We start from the raw sequence: 11,332 nt of genomic DNA, 5'->3' as shown, positions 1-11,332 counted from the left end.
CCCCCCCCCCTTCCCCCTTCCTTTTCATCCTTCCTTCCATAGACACGCACTGTTTTCGTCCGACCCAATCCCTAATAAACCGGGTCAAGAACAACAGAAGAAAATTGACATGTTGTATACTATTAGTTCTAATTGAATCATGAGGTTAAAAATTTAATTATTTCATATTGTCAATAGTATCCATATAGAACTGGATGATATATTTTTTAATGTAGCTCTTCAGTAACTTAGAAGTACGGTTGATAAATCCAAATTTCCAATTCCGAAAAATATGGTGAAATAACAAAGCATTCTTTGTGAGGTTCAAATACTTTAGGATCTATGAAACCTGATTGAATTCTTTAAAGTACCATAAAATGTTGAAAAACCTTAAAATTATGAAAGCCTTTATAAATCCTTCTAAATTATTTAAGTTTTACGAAAATGCCTTTAAATCGTAAAATATCCTAAAATATTTTGAATTATTTGAAATCCCTTTAAACTATTGAAATAAATTACAAACGGTGCAATCTTTTAGAATTCCCTAAAATATTCCAAATCCTTTGATATCTTTAAAGATCCTTTAAAACTTTTTAGAGTCCTTGAAAAGGCTTGGAAGTTCTTTAAAATATCCTCAAATATTTTTAATCCTTTCATGCCTCATTGATTTACTGAAATCAATTACAAATTTTTAGTAATATTTGTAATTAATCTTAATATTTTCAAATCCTTGAAAATATTTTAAAATAATTTACATTGCTTAAACTACATTGTCCTTAGGATCAATAAAATTAAAACTATTTAAAAAAATTATTAGACTAAGTGGAATTAAGTTAATTTCTATAGTTACAAAAAATTTCAAAGAATTCAAAGAATTTAGAATAAAGTAAGAAGAATTTAGGGTGAATTCCAAAAAATAATTTAAAAGCTTTACAAATAATTGAAAGCCTACAAATCGCATTAAAGTAGTAGAATTTTTTATAATATCATTATTAAATTTTTGAAGTCTCTGCAAATTTATAATTAACCCATAAGTTTAATTATTGAAACAGTAGTTAAATAGTGTACAAAAAGGACCAAATATTCAAAATTGGGTACTTTAGGGACGTCAGCTAAATATAGGGTGCAATAGAGGATATAGTGAGCAGTATGTGAGGCCTGGAATCCCTCATGTTAGAGTTTTAACATAAGCCGAATTTCGCACAACTGTGACAGCAGCAATTTTCTGCAATGGTGCAGGAAATATTACTCTAATATTAATCTTTTATTCGGCGTGGTAGAAATACTTTCTCAGTCAGGTAAAACCAACGGAAGATGATCCAGAATCACAAAACCATATGAAACCATATGAAGTAGAAGAACATCCAAGGGAGTCACAATTAAATCACTGTCAAGAAAATGAAATAATTTCTTGAAATGAGAATTCACGAAGCTAGAAAATGTTACGGTAAAAATACTTATAAATAAAAGAGATTAAATTTAAGGTGAAGCAGCTTTAAACGCTTTTAAAGAACAATGTCCTCATCTCGAAAGCTAAAACACTTGAAAAGGAGCGACTAAAATAATTTTTTAACACAATTTTGTACGCTGTATTGCTTAAAGAAATTCCTCTATAATTTTCATGCTTCTTCCTAGCCACTTTTGAATACAGTGGTACGATCAAACCCTCCCTCCACACTTTTGATTATCGCTCCCACCTCGATACTTTTTTCACTCTCCCCTTCCGCCTCCTCCTTACAACTCGTGTGCTAAACAGCCTAGCTTCATTCTCTACTTCTTCCACCCCGGCTGCCTTAGAACTTTTCAACTCCCTTGTCTGCTTCTTCTCATTTCTGCGTACTGTTCATTTTCCACAGTTCCTTCTTTTCAATTCGTGTATTTCCTTTTCACCTTTTTCTTCATCATTTTACATTAAATGACGCATCATAGCTTTATCATTAATTTCTGCTTCTTTCTGCATACCTTCTTTTGCACACATACTTTCACTTTTTCTTTTAGATCCTCCCATGGCTCTGCCCCTGTCTCCCCCTCAAAGCATAACTTGCTCAAATGGTGCTGATACTTCTCTATCGCCTCCCTTGTTTATGATACCCTTTCCTTGAACGAACCTTTTTCCCCACTCCGCCTTCTGCCACATCCTTCACCTTTTATCCACAAACGTAAACGCTGAGGATTTGTTTTCACCTTCCCTTCCACTGCGAATTTTTCTGTATCATCCCACCCCTGCACATTCATAATCACATAGTTTGTCAGTGATGCCCTCATATTACTCACATACGCGTACTCTTCTTCTTCGTCTCCTGTCACTATACCATCCGCCACCGCCCAGCCTCTATCCTCCACCAAGTACTATATAATCCACCCGTCTTTATTTGTTATATTAATCTTCGATTTCCATTCGAAGCTCTTCCCTTCACGGTACAGGCCCGCTTTCTGCCAAATTCTCACATTGAAGTCACTAATCCGTACCACTATACCCTTCCTTCTTTTCCTAGTAAGTTTTTCACCCTTTCATTAACCATGTCTATCCCATCCTTATTGTACATTCACAAATGTATACGTTTCCCCTCTTATGTCTACCTAGGCAAATTTTGCTCTATTCTATCATATCGCCGCTCTTCCTTAACTCCTATTCCTTCTAGCCATATCGTTTAGTATTATCTGCAGATCCCTTTCTTTCATTATCTAAACTTTATCGATAAAGACCTTATTATCTTTCATCCTATTTTTGTGTCGCATTGTCCCAATTTTTCTTCCCAGCTCTCCAATTCTGTAACCGCTATTTTATTCTCCTTTTTTTTATCCAATCTAACTTTTCTACCTTGCCTTTAACCCACACTATGCTCCACAGCAGCGTTTCCACCTCCTCCCTTTGTTTCCTTCTCTTCAGCTTAAATCATCGTATTGTAATATTATTTCTCCTATCAGCCTTCTCTCTTCTGGCCAAGCCTTCTCTCCCTGGCCGAACTTTCCTTCGTTTCATTTATACGATCTGCCACTTTTTCTTTTATCATATTCTCCACCCACTCTCAAATACCTTTCTTCGCGCCCTCCCCCTGTTAGCTACTTTCATTTCCAGCCTGCATTTCACCTGCTCAAGCCTTTCTTCGCCATTTTCTTTCACACTCTAATCTCGTCTCCATGTTGCTCCATCTTATCCTCTTGTTGCTTTGTTAGCTACACCACCTTCCTCTGCAATTCTCTTACTTTCTTTCTCAGCTCTTTTAACTCTTTCTCCTATTTATCATCTCTTACCCTCAAGTCCTCCCTTCTTTTTTTCATCTTCTCCATAGCCCCCTTCCCTCATCCTTCCCTCAAACATCGGAACTCGCTTATCAGTACCCGGAGATCCTCTTTCTTTACCTGCCTATCCATTTTAGGACCTATTTGCTTTCTTTTTTTCTTTCCAAGAGATCATCCCTCACACTTGTGCTAGATGCTCGCTCCCTGGCCTCCTCGCTTCCTTTGTTTCGCTTTTTTTCTTTCCCTGACGCGCCTCTGGACACCGGGCCACGCACACTTGGCCATCATGGCCTGCTAAAAATTTCCTTCACGTCGAATTCACCTTAAGCACTGCCGGTACTCTCGCTGACCAGCTCCCACTATAACGTCGGTATCAGTGACCTATCTATGCAAAGAGTACCTACCGCAACCAACAGATATCTCTCAAGAACTGTGTCACTTACCGCCCCAAAGTTTCTGTTTTCTTTGCTCTATTCCTCCCCTCACAGTCACTGCACACACATTTTTCTCTCCCGTGAAATGCCCCAGTACTACGAGAAATAGTCTTATCCACCATAAAGGCTAAAATTCCCGACCACGAAACTACCCCACTGTCTTGCCAACCTAATCTCACCTCCTAGGCTTCTGCCCTCGCTCTCCACCCTCACCTTTGACACAAACTGCGTGAAATATTCTCGCCACCTGTCACCGCATACTTTCTCACTACCGCCACCAACATGCAAATCCTTGTTGTTATAATTAAAACTACATTTAAAAAATAAGAAATTTACTTAATTGTAAGTTAGGAAGGATGAACAGAAATTAACCGTTTACAGATACATGAAGAAAGCGTACGTAATGAACGTTGACAAACAATGGACGTGTCTTCATTAAAACTACTGATGAGGAAGCGCAAAAATAAGTTTAAATTAAAAGTGAGAAGTTTTGTACCAAAAAAATGAAATTATTTTATAATACTTTGTTAAATTTTATTAATATTTGTAATTTTAGTGTTTAAGTTAACTGAAATCTTGCCAAAATATTTTGAATAAATGCTGTCATCATATTGTCAATTAATCCTCAGGATTAATTAAATAAAAACTTTAAAAGTATTTCAGAAGTCCATTAAAGTAAGTTGAAATGAGTAAATTTAGAATAATTTAAGTGAAATTGAAAAATGTTAAAGAATCCTAAAGAATGAAAAAAGGCAGAATAAATTAATGAGTATTCAGGGTAAATTTCAAAAAATTAATTTAAAATATCTCTAAATCTCAGAAACACTACAAAATACTTTACCCCTTTTAAATAAATTCTTTGAAATCCACTAAATTAACAAATCTGCACAACTTTCATAAGTGCAATTACTCGAAAAATATTTTTTAACTTACCTGGTTAAAAAAATTATTTTTTTAACCAGGTCTACAAAAATCTTATTTTAGATGATGACATATGTGAAATTCAGTCTATGCAATAGTATTTTCATTAATCCTTTTTTCTTTTTCCCTTTCTTCTTCTTTTAAAAATTTTCAGGTCGGATTCGATTTTGGACTTTTACTCTTGACCATTTGGTTATTCATTTTTCGACTAAAACAAAAAAAAAGTTAATTGGTAAATAAACATCATTTCGAAGAAAAATTGTTTTATCTAAATGGATAACATTTAAGTAAACAAGGAAATTTGAATCTAACTTGCAAGCACGTCGAGTGAAAACGCCGGTATAAAACTAACCTAAATCTGTCACACAAAATTCAGGAAAGTAACAAGTAGTAATTAGGTACTCCAGGTAATGGGGACCAAATCCAAGACTCCAAAATTTCTGCACGCTGAGGACTAAACAATGATATCAATTGTATAGGACAAAAGTTAATTTTTTTATTTTTGTAATTAAATAGTTTCATAATAATAAGGAAATTATATATAACTATACTTATGATGAAGCATCACTATTGCTAACGTTAGAAAACAAAATTATGTCTTGTCCGATATGGATTCTTAGTTCAGAGAAAGAAAAAAATTTTCCTCAAGATGATTAATCGTGACTGTCGAGTTTCTAAATAACCCCCCCCCCCCCCCCCAACTATGAAATAAGATAACATTATTTTTCTATCTGTCACTCCAAAAATTTCAGTTAGGCATTATAAAATTACATTTTATGCATTTCCCAATCATTATTTATTATAAATATTGAATTTGAATATTTATATATTTTAAAATGTGCGCACCGAAAACAGCCAATCGGGTTGCCAACGCCACATAAGCGTCTTTAAAAAAGTTCCGAATTTCGGAGGACTGCAGCGGTTACGTTGATGGATGTTACGTCAATAGAAAGCACCGAAAAAAGTTTTCCGGAAGCTTTAAAGTAAAATGAAATAAAAAATCCTTAAGCGATTTATTTTCTGTTGCTCCAACACAATTTTCAAAATTACCCATTGTTTAAGGTTAAGCATTTCGTAAGGCATCCCATTATCGCTAAAATCCAGCTATTTACTTTAATCTGTTAAAATTTTTGTCAAAATCCAAACCCTAAGCAAAATTGAAAGGCAAAGTTAGGAACGGTTAGGAAATAGCGAAAATATTCGAAGTAAGTAATTGGCTTTCATGAATGTATTATTAAAAAAATCGTTGTAATTGTATTCTTTGTCACGAATCTATTTCTTTCAGATTCTGTCTTGCCTTATGTACTTTCGAAAAATGTAATCCTCTGTTACTTGTTGCAGATTTAAGTTCACAGTTTGACTGCTTACCAAATGGCGCTCCTATTTCTGGTGTTTATAATATCAGAAATTTTGATTCTCCTGAAAGAAGTCCTGATGACAAATCTCCTCCTCCTTCTTCTTCTACGAGGGTCAGGTCCAGGTCTCCACATGCTGTACCTAATTCTCTAGACAGTTCTTCTTCAAGCTCTCCTAATTTTGCCGTGCACAAGGTTCAAAATACGAGATTGATGGTTCCACCTACCAGGCTGCCTTCTGCTCACAAATATGGACTTGGACTTGAACATTTCAACTTCATCAGGCTCACTTCCCGCAAAAATGCGGACCGAGTATTTGAACTTCGAAGATACACTTTTCCGGCTCATTCACCATTGAGATTGAAATTAGGAAATATGACAAATCAGCCTATGCCTACCGAAGAACAAATTGTTATATCAACATCCGATGATGATGTTTTTGCAATATTGGAGACTAATAATGCCCTGGCTGGAATGTATGTGCAACATAATAAACGGGTAAAAATAAACATGAAAAGCGGTAAAATTAGCTTATTGACCCCGGAAGAAATGAATGAAACTCCGGTAGGTACTCAACGCCCAATCACCAAACATTTTCATGTTAAAAGTTTTAAAGACGTGTAAAGCGCAAACCTCCATGCCATTAATTCAATTTTTTTGATACTGTAAAACTAAAAAAGAAATCGTTTGTGATCTAAATTTGATAAAAATGTTGTGAAAAACATGTAATTGTGAATGACTATAAAATCTAAATATATTACAGCAAATTGAATATTTTTAATTTGACATGTGATTAAATAATATTATCAGCCTTTTTGTCGAACTGGGTTTTTTTTCTTTGTCTGAAAAAGGGTTATGGTCTTTATTTCAAACAGTGCCAGCTCTCCTTCGTTTAAGTCGCATAAATGTTTATTGATTGAAAATCAACCAACGCAAATTGAACTAATGTCCCCTATTTAAAAAAAAATAACCTGAAGGTTTAAGTAGAGGTGGAATCGAAGAGATCTCAGAATATTTCCAAAATTGACAAATATTTTTCGGGATTCTTAAAGCATTTTATAAGACTTCCAAAAGGTTAGAAAAAATGGAAGCAATTTTCAAGACTTCAAAGATTTAAAAAACATCCAAGAAGGCTTATTCAGTTATAAACAATGTTCTGAAAATTGGAAAGGGGTATTTATATTACTTTTAAATTTCAAGGACCATAGAGCTTAAATCAGAAAATATTATTTTTTAAACAATATTATATTAGACGCAATAAGTAGCTTGAGGAAATTAATGAAAAATATATTTTCTAGTGAAATTTTGTATGAGGCAATAACAATAAAAATTAAAAGCTTTGACTCAACTTCTGGATTAATTATTACTATTAACCAAATCAAAATGAGTTTTTAAAAATTTTATATAATATTTGTTACTGAATAATACAAAATCAAGAGTTTCTGACAAATTTCCGTAAAGAAATATTACGTTTTGCGCGACAGTCATCTGAAGGTTGATAAGTTGTTAGCAATGACATCACTCGTTTAATTTTTTCAGTTTCTTTCGTGTACGGACTGATAAGACACAAATATTCCACAATAACAAGCCCAAATTATATAGAACTTATGAGATAAGAACTATGTATTATATGTTGTAATAAGACACTGGAATAATAATTTGTTACACCATTTGAAAAATGTAACATTAGTAAAGTAATCAGCTTTTTATGGGTTTCGAAAAATGAAGATCATATGCATTCTTTCCCTATCATTTGCAGTCATCATTAATTCTATTGGTGAATATATTAGTTTATCATAAATATATGTATGTTTTGAAAAGGTTTTTATGTTAGCGCAAATAATAATTCGATAGTCTTAATCCGCATTATATCCGTGTGGACCTGTTTTATTGACGCACACAAATTTTTCTGTTCGCAAGCCAGATACGGAAAACTTATCTGGACAAAAGTTGTTCAGCACAATATGGGCCACCTGATTGTACTTATAACTGCAGAATACATTTTGTTTTAACTTTTAATAATTTATGGGCGAAACAATGAGTAAAGAGCGAGTTGACCGTAAATTCCCTTATAAATTTTTTTTTTCATAAAATCATTTTATCGGGATTTACCTGCTTTTGATAAATGCTAATCAATCAGCTTTTTTAACATTTTCGCACTATACTGTTTTATTTTTTTATGTAAATATTTTATTAGCGTTGTTTCTCTCAATCTGTCTCTTTACCCAATTGCAATTAGATTTAGAAAATAAAATTTACCGTAAGTCACAACTTTGAGATTTGTTAATGCATTAAAATCTAGCGAATTTTTTAAGAATCCTTAAGTACTAGAACCTCGAAATTTTCTGTTCCACATATAATGGGTTTATCAGACACAAACAAATTTCAAAGGGAAATATCTCCGATGTAAACAGATATATATCCATAATTTTTTCATATCTTTGCCCAGAATTTCTAAAAAATAAATATTGTAAAAATAATTCTGAAAATTAATTGCGTGTAATAAAAATTTTGAATAAAGCTTTAATATCTCTAAAGCAGCCGGTTATGCGAACTAGAAGATGGTATTTGTAGACATGGTACATCATGCTAAGCAACAAAAAAATGGTTGAAATCTTGGAGGAAAATATCAGGCTGTGTAGCACTGGTACGATGAGTAGTAGAGAATGAGAAACTCCAGTAGATCTTATAGGAATCATTCTACATAAAGCACTCGAGTTCCCTCTAGGCGCAGGACAATACGCGGATTAAAATAACACAATAAAATTACCAAGAATGCTAAAATAATACTTTTAGAGCCGCATTGTGTCTCTTTATCTACTCGTAGCATGATAGGCCATGTGTCGTATCGCTAAAAGAATATGGTGGACCAAGTTCCTCTGCGGCCCAATCTGCGGCATGGTATAGAAGCGCCGCAGCATCGAATTCACGTTGATGTACGTGTCGCATAAAAGAATCGATGCCATTGAGAAACTCAGCAGGCTTTATCTAAAACCGCCCTTCGATAAAGACGCTCCATACTTAGAAAACCTCTACCCCTGTTATCCCGACCGAAGAGTACTCGAAGTACGAAATATGTAGGATTATAACTTTCATGGATTTTCATAATCTTCATCTTTCTTCGTTGATGTTGCTTTAATTCATAAAAGTTTCATTCTACTCTAACAAATTTGAACTTATTTTTTTTCTAAAATATATCCTTGGATGAACTTAGTTTTTCGTCATAGCCACGAAAGAAGTCTAGTTACTGATAAGATGAGCTACAATCTGCTACTTCATAAGTTTTGAGTTGATTGTTTTCTGATGGTGGAGTATGTTTTTTACAATGCGACAGTTCTTTAATAAACCTGCCTTCACAATACTTACGCTATACATATGGATTTTTGTTGTACAGGTTAAAGGAAAATTTCAGGTGAGTGGATAAGCAATGTCGATGATTTAGACTATGTCACCTTTTTCTTCTTGCATCACGATGTCAGGACGATTGGCTCGTATGTAATGATCCGTTTTGATAGTAACATCTTAATATAGCATCTAATCTTCGTTTTCTTTAAAACGAGCATTGGAATGTGTCTATAAAAGGCACCTATTCTGTTGAGAACCCCAGATTTAGGGCAAGTTGTTGATGTATAATTCATAGCGATTCAACTGTTTAGTCGTGAATGTCTAAAAAAACCTATTGCGCAGGCATAAGCGTTGCATTATTTGTGAGTAGTTTCTATGCATGTATTCTGAAAAAAGTTAATTAGATAATTAAAAGTTATTTGTTTAAAAATTAATTTGTTTTGTATTCTATCATGTCTCAAGTACTTCGGAAAATATTAATCCTGTTGAATGTTGCAGAGTTAAGCTCTCAATTTGAATGCTTACCCAATGGCGCTCCTATTCCTGGTGTTCGTCGTAGCAGAACTTCCGATTCTCCAGAAAAACGTTCAGAGCTCAGGTCTTCCCCTTCTCTTGTAAGAACCAGGTCGAGGTCTCCTCATCCTATACCTAATTCTCTTGGCAGTTCTTCTTCTTCAAAGCCTCCTACTCCTTCCAAACTCAATGTTACAAATACAAGGTTGATGATTCCACCTACCAGACTTCCTTGTACTAACAAATGGGGACATGGACTTGAACATTTTGACTTTATTCGGCTCACTTCTCGCATGAATAAGAACCGAATATTTGAACTTCGAAGATACACATTTCCTGCCGGTACACCTTTGAAATTACAACTAGGAAATATTGTAAATCAGCATATGCCAATCCAAGAACAAATTGTTATATCAACACCGGATGATGATGTCTTTGCAATATTGGAGACTAATAATATCCTTTGTGGAATATACATGAGTAAGAAGAGACGGGCAAAGATAAACATGAAAAGCGGGGAAATTAGCTTATTGACCCCAGAAGAAATGAAAGAAACTCCAGTAGGTGCTCAACGTCCAATCACAAAATATTTCTATGTGAAAAGTTTGAGAGGCCTGTGAACAGAAATTCTTCATACTATTAATTCAATTTTTTGGATAATGTGAAACTGCAATACAGTATCCTTTTTGATTCAAGGTTAGATCAAAATGTTATAAAAAACATTTAGTAATAAATAAAAATAAAAAGTTAATGTATTATGAAAAAGCTTTATAAGTTATTTTTGAAAGAGAATTAGTTGAAGAGGACCAGTTCCTAGCTTAAATGTTATAGAATTAAGATCAAACAAGTTCGATCCATAAAGGCAATCGAGTTTCAAAGAAATATAGGTGAGGGGTAAAAATCTTTAATTGACACTATACTTAAATTGAAACACACTCGGTCGCAGATACGAAATCTGCTAAAATATCTCAAACAAGTGCGAAATATTTTCAAATTTGAATAATGTTTACAGAATTTTTTATCAGTCATACTTGATTTCAACAGAAGCTAATAAATCAACGTTTACAACATTTGCCCAGTATTTTGATTTCCTCTTCTATATAAATAAGTTTAAAATCTTTTTTCTAGCTTTTTATCTAACAAATCCCAGTTTTCAAAAATAAAATTTTTGTGGGTGATCATTTGTAAAAATATGAATAATTTAAAATCTTTTAACTGAAATCTATTGCCTATGTTGATTATTAGGAACTAATTAACAACTTGGCCAATTAACTTGCACGGATTAAAAAAAAAATTATTTTCTACTAAAATTTCAGAAGCCCGCCCCCAATAGCACTTTTCGCAATTTCTATTATGAAATTTAGAACCTGACAAGTTCTTGAATTTCAAACCCACTATATTCCTCATATACCTATTAAAAATATTGAACTTTCACACAAAAATTGAATTTTAAACAAATAAAAAAATTTTTTAACCAAAACGATACATTTTCAACCTAGAAAATTCCTTATCTATTAAGGAAGATTAATTATTAACTATATA

Source organism: Belonocnema kinseyi, chromosome 3 (assembly GCF_010883055.1).
Source record: "Belonocnema kinseyi isolate 2016_QV_RU_SX_M_011 chromosome 3, B_treatae_v1, whole genome shotgun sequence".
Taxonomy (NCBI): domain Eukaryota; kingdom Metazoa; phylum Arthropoda; class Insecta; order Hymenoptera; family Cynipidae; genus Belonocnema; species Belonocnema kinseyi.
The sequence above is the reverse complement of the archived record's forward strand: the minus strand, read 5'-3'. Positions refer to the sequence as shown.